At 30.0% G+C, this 5,791-nt stretch overlaps 1 long non-coding RNA gene across 1 annotated transcript; it reads left to right on the top strand.

The window, feature by feature from the left end:
• Positions 1 to 1,241, top strand: LOC106713472. The gene is made up of 3 exons (XR_006756227.1): positions 1 to 244; positions 649 to 773; positions 1,098 to 1,241. It is a non-coding gene; the product is annotated as an uncharacterized LOC106713472 (long non-coding RNA).
• Positions 1,242 to 5,791: the final 4,550 nt, after the last annotated feature.

Here is a 5,791-nt window from a genome sequence, read left to right as displayed (position 1 = left end):
ATATATTTTTTTTTATTACAGATGGTTTTACAAAGTCTTGCAGCGGAGATTCGCCAAAATGCATAAAAGAGTTCCTCCAATCGATACTCGAAGTTTTCCTTAACGGTATTCCGGAGCTAGGAATAAAATGTCTAGATCCATTTGAATTTGAAAACGTGGAATTCAATCTGCCCAGTGGACTTCAAATTAAATTCTTAAATGGCAACGCTACGGGATTTAAAAGTTGTGTTATCGATTCTGTAAGGTAAATAAACAATAAATTTTTTAACAATTTTGATAAAAATTTTGATATCTATATTCATTAGCATCAATTTTACTTCTTACTTATATTATAAAAGCGAAAATTTGGACGGATGTATGGATGGATGGATGTTTGATAGAAGGTCTTGATGAAATTTGACACATCTGTGTCAAATTTCAACAACATAGTCTGGAAGAAAAACATAGTCTTAAGCCGTTAAGCATTACAGCTTGGCGAGATAAAATTCTTTTCTTTTGTATGAAAAAATAAATAAATAAATAAAAAAAGAACACATATGTTACTTAATAAGTTATTTTTTAATTCCGCGCGAGCGACATAAATGAAAGTTATAAATGGAAATGAAAAAAATTTGTAAATCTTATATTTAAGGGTCAATTTAATTTCAGAAATATTGGAAATAATTATGAGTTGATATCTCATTGCAATCTTACTATCCAAGGAAGATACAAGTCTTCCGGAAGAATGCTTATATTTCCTGTAAATGGAGAGGGGGATTCTACCATCAAGTGTAGTAAGTATAATTAATATATTTTTTAAAGGAAATTGATCAAATTTTTTCTGCATTATTTGGTTACTAGCTTTTACCCGCGACTCCGTCCGCGCGGAATAAAAAATAGAAAACGGGTTAAAAATTATCCTATGTCCTTTTCCTGGTTCTAAGCTACCTGCCCACCAATTTTCAGTCAAATTGATTCAGCCGTTCTTGAGTTATAAATAGTGTAACTAACACGACTTTCTTTTATATATATAGATATATGTATTTGTACAAAATTATACTACAGACTATAAATGTACGTTATCTCACTGTTATTAAATATAACTAAATATTTTCTAGGTCATATAGGAATGAAAACTAGTGTTCAATTAATTACGAAAATAGCCAGCGATGGTCGTGAGCATATAGAAATAAGAAATATTAATTCAAAGCACACATTTAAGGAACAAGTTAACTACAATTTTACAAACATCTTCAAAGGGAACCCCGTTTTGAGTAAGTACTACATTTTCCTACGGATATAAGTTGCATTTTAATCTAAACGTTGGTTTTTTATTGCTAAGAGATTCACACATTGAAAAGAACAGAGATAGCCATATAATTTTATAATGCCGTTTAAATTGTGGTAATGTGCTGTAAGATAGTAGTTTCACAGTGGTAGATCCCGCGACAACAATATTTGTAGGGTGCACGAATGGGCCGGGTCGACCAGTAGATTACCACAACCACCCAGAACAGTGCGGACAGGCGTGAAGTGAAAGCAATTCCGCGATTTGTCTGATGAGTGTGGCCCCAGAAGCCTCATTTTAGTCCTCTTCAGAAAGGGAAGTTGATTTGGCGGAAGAGGGGACCCGTAGGAAGGGGAAATAACCTCTTTCTGGGCTTCCCCTTCTCCGTTATTAAACGCATCTGCATTTGCGGATGCCTATGGGCAACGGTCGCCTAGCTATTTAGATTAGGCGAATTCAGGTGGCCGTTTGCTCATTTGCCAACTTTTGCTATTCAAATCTGTGTACGATGGCTAATTTTCACGTAACTTGTCAAAAAGTATTAAAATGTAAGAAAACTATTTAACTTTCAGGTAAAATGGTGCTAGACTTTATGAATAAAAATTGGCTGATGGTTGCTGAAGAGTTTGGTGATCCGATTGTTAAATATGGTACTGAAGAAATATTACATAATGTCAACAAATTGTTCCAGAATTTACCATCTGATAAATTAATTTTACTCAATTCATAAGTGGAATTCTATGGTCAAGAGGTTTTAAATACGTCATTACAATACAAATGAGATTTTGTCACCATATATTTACGATAATAGATTTCTCATAATTATCGTCTTGTTTTCAATTATCCAAAAAAAAAAGAAAATTTATAAGTTAATAACAAAATAATGTTTTTGTTATTAACTTATAAATTAACTTTTCTGATAAGTTATTTATTTTCTTTTAATATCCATTAACGCATTACCTTGCTACACATTAATGTAAATTCAAATATAAAAGCGTTATGCATAAGTGAACAATTTCTATAGTCCTAATGGTCGGAATTATATTGATAAATATCTTATGTTCTATAAATGAAAGTATCCAACAAATATAAATAAATTCCTTCGTTGGCGTCAAATGTCATAAGCGATATCTTTACCACAGAACATACAACAAAATTGTCGAGCAGAATAACAAAATAAAAATAAAATGAATGCATTAACATCGAATATTAATGCAAAGAACCGTGAACTGTCTACTATCAAACCTACAATTTTATTAGAAAGATGTTTTGGCATTTTCCGTTTTCGCGTCGAGGGAGAATTGTATTTACCAGCCAATCGAAGAATGCGAATTTTCGGATTTTTAATTTGTACAACCATTGCCATATTCTGTTCAGTATTGACGAGTGATTTCGTTACGGATTACAATATTGCTAGGATTGCTGTAATCGCACCAAGTTTAATGATTTTCTTACAGTATACAGCAGCAATATTGATGCAGTTATTTGTCGAGGATTATGATTTTGTTAAGTTATTTACCTTACTAGATAATATCGATTGTTCTTTACGTATTAACATGGACGATAATTTCTACAAGAAGTCCCGAGTGGAGACAATGAAGCTTTCAGCCTTGCTCGGTGTTACTTACGTTACTCTGACGTTATTCGATATATTCAATGAAATCGAAATTAAGATGGAACATCTTTTATCTGTCATTGTTTATCTAGAAATTGAATTGGAAGTCTTGTTCTTTTATATATTGACTGGAATGCTTCGGAAACGTGTGTTCATAATAAACAAATATTTTACCAGATTTATAACGCATCGATTTTACAAAAAAACTTTTAAATTTAATCGGTGTAATACCGTTTACGTTATTGAAGATTGTGTTAACCATATTGGACGTGCTTCTGATAATAATATGAGAATTCGTGATTTGGCAGAAACGTACTATCAGATTGGCAAAGTATGTGAAATAATTAACAGAAAATTTAATTTACTTTTATTTACAACTTTCGTTGCATCTTTCTCATTTATAATAATTACATTTTGGACATCACTGTACTATTTTCAATCGAATAAAACCTATAGATATTTAATAAGGATAGTAGTTTGGAGTGCTACCCAAATAATTACAGTGGTAGTGTTGTCTATAAATTGTGACAAACTTCTACAGGCAAAAGAAAAAACTATCCTTTTAATTAACACCCTCGTTATGGATTATGATCTTCCGAAAGGTATGAGGATGCAGGCCAAGGTATTTATGGAAACATTAAAAGTCTGGCCACTTCGAGTTTTCGTTTACGACATGTTTTGTATAGATTTCCAAAGTATATTTAAAATTATAAGTGTGTGTGCATCATATTTGATTGTGGTTATTCAAGTAACTCATTTTCTGTAACTAATATAAAAAATAAATAATGAATAAATATATTTTGTTTCTTCATAATTTTCGATATTATGAATTTACACGTGAAAAGTTTTACTGAAATATCAAGTTTTTTTTTCACTACAAAGGAGCAAATGAAGATGAATGCAAAGCAAATGCAAGCGAGCAATGCTCTTTTCTCATCGAACTTCAAATGTTTTAATAAAATAAAATATAGCTAGAGATAGACCATTAGACAAGGGAAATTTTCGTGGCATAAAGTTACTTGAAAATTGCGCCTGTCGCGAGAGAAAACTAACTAACTAGGGTGACTGACGCGTGACCCGAAGTGGGCTTTGGCTTCCGACAACAAAAGTCTCCACTTTCCCCAGCCAGACCCAGTCTCGAGAGAAGATAAATTGCTTTTCATTTTAATATAACTTCTGTAATTAAATGCTTTTTAAATAAGATGTCAAAATGACAAGTTTAAATCGGCTTATCAGTGCATTATCCGTGCTTTTTTATTTCATTTGAAACACCTTATTTTCCTCAAGTTAGTTCTATGTTGTTAGGAAAAAAAATATTTCATGCAAAATTTTAAAACACAAATTGTTAAAACACACAATTTATTAAATGAAAATTGAATAATTTGTTTTAATCTATAATATCAATTTACACAGAACAAACGTTTTGTTTCCTGTAAACACACTAACTATATTAAACGATTAATTTGAATTATAACAATTAAGTAAGAAGTGCAAATACTTACAAATTTAAGAATTAAACTAAGATTTACTTCTAACATACCGAATACATTAATTGATAAATGCCATATATTTGTTATTTTCTCAAAAACATTTACTTGTTTACTCATATTTATTGGTAAATCGATATGATTCAATTTATACAATATACTTCTTAATTTATTACGTGCTGTTATAATGTTTTCACAGTAATATGTTATTAAAATTATTGATATTATTTCAGTAAATAGATAAAACAACAATGACAATGAACGTATAAAATTATCATTAAACTTATGACTATACAAGATGGTCCATGAAATTACTAAAATATATGAAAATGCAGTAGCTAACGTCATTATAATTATGTAATTAAAAATTTTATTCATTAATAGGCAAGTTTTTCCCACTTTACAATACACACGTGCCAAATCCCGTAGTCTGTTATTTGTATTACAAATTTTCCCAATGAAATCGATGTTCAATCTTTTTACATTATTTTGTCTAAACATTTCATAATTTGGATCATCTGTAAACTTACTTAAATAATCTTTGATCAATAATAATCTTTGTTTGAGCATATACAAAAATTGACAAAACACAAACAGTTCAATTTTTCTTTCGAAATAAATTAAATTAAATAATAAATAGGCAACGTTGAAATTTTTAGATAAATAAACGTAAATAGCTATACACATTAAACAAAAGATTAAATATATTGTGAACAATATTTTGCACTGACGGAATGACATTTTATAAACTTTTTGGTCAATATTTGCATGGAGAGAAATGTCAATAGAGGCAAACATTTCAATTAATTTTCGATTATGTTGGGTTTGCCACAAAACTAATATAAGCGTGGAACTTGCGTATGCAGCCATAATCAAAAAGGAAACCATATAATCTGCTAAAATGATCGCATTAGTAGGAATTATTTGGTTATGTGTCAAGACGCAGAAAAAGGTGATAATCCATATTGCAGTAATAGCAACACTGATTATTTTCATTCGCAAATCAATGGAATCAGAAGCTCGTTTGTTCAGGCGATATCTGAATAATCCAAAACAATATTCAACGTACAACAATGGTTTCATACAATTTACTATAGAATCACTAATTTCGTCAACGGCAGAATGTTGCTTAATAATCATTCTTCAAAAATTTAAAACACCAAACGTGTTTATAAAAATATCTACTCTGCAACGTGTTTGAATGTAGTATGACATCAAATACCACAATACGTGTGTTTTAATTTATTTCCAGTACAAAGATAAGAAACTTTCATTCAATATAATTATTTTTAAGTACTACGTTTTGATGTTATCTTTACTGAATTATCAATATGGTGTGTAATGACTTTGAGACAAATTATTTTAATACTCGTATAATTCTTAAAAACTTATTAGTATAGATCAGTTGACATTATTATATTC

Source organism: Papilio machaon, chromosome 11 (assembly GCF_912999745.1).
Source record: "Papilio machaon chromosome 11, ilPapMach1.1, whole genome shotgun sequence".
In the NCBI taxonomy this organism is placed as follows: Eukaryota; Metazoa; Arthropoda; class Insecta; order Lepidoptera; family Papilionidae; genus Papilio; species Papilio machaon.
The sequence above is the reverse complement of the archived record's forward strand: the minus strand, read 5'-3'. Positions and strand labels throughout refer to the sequence as shown.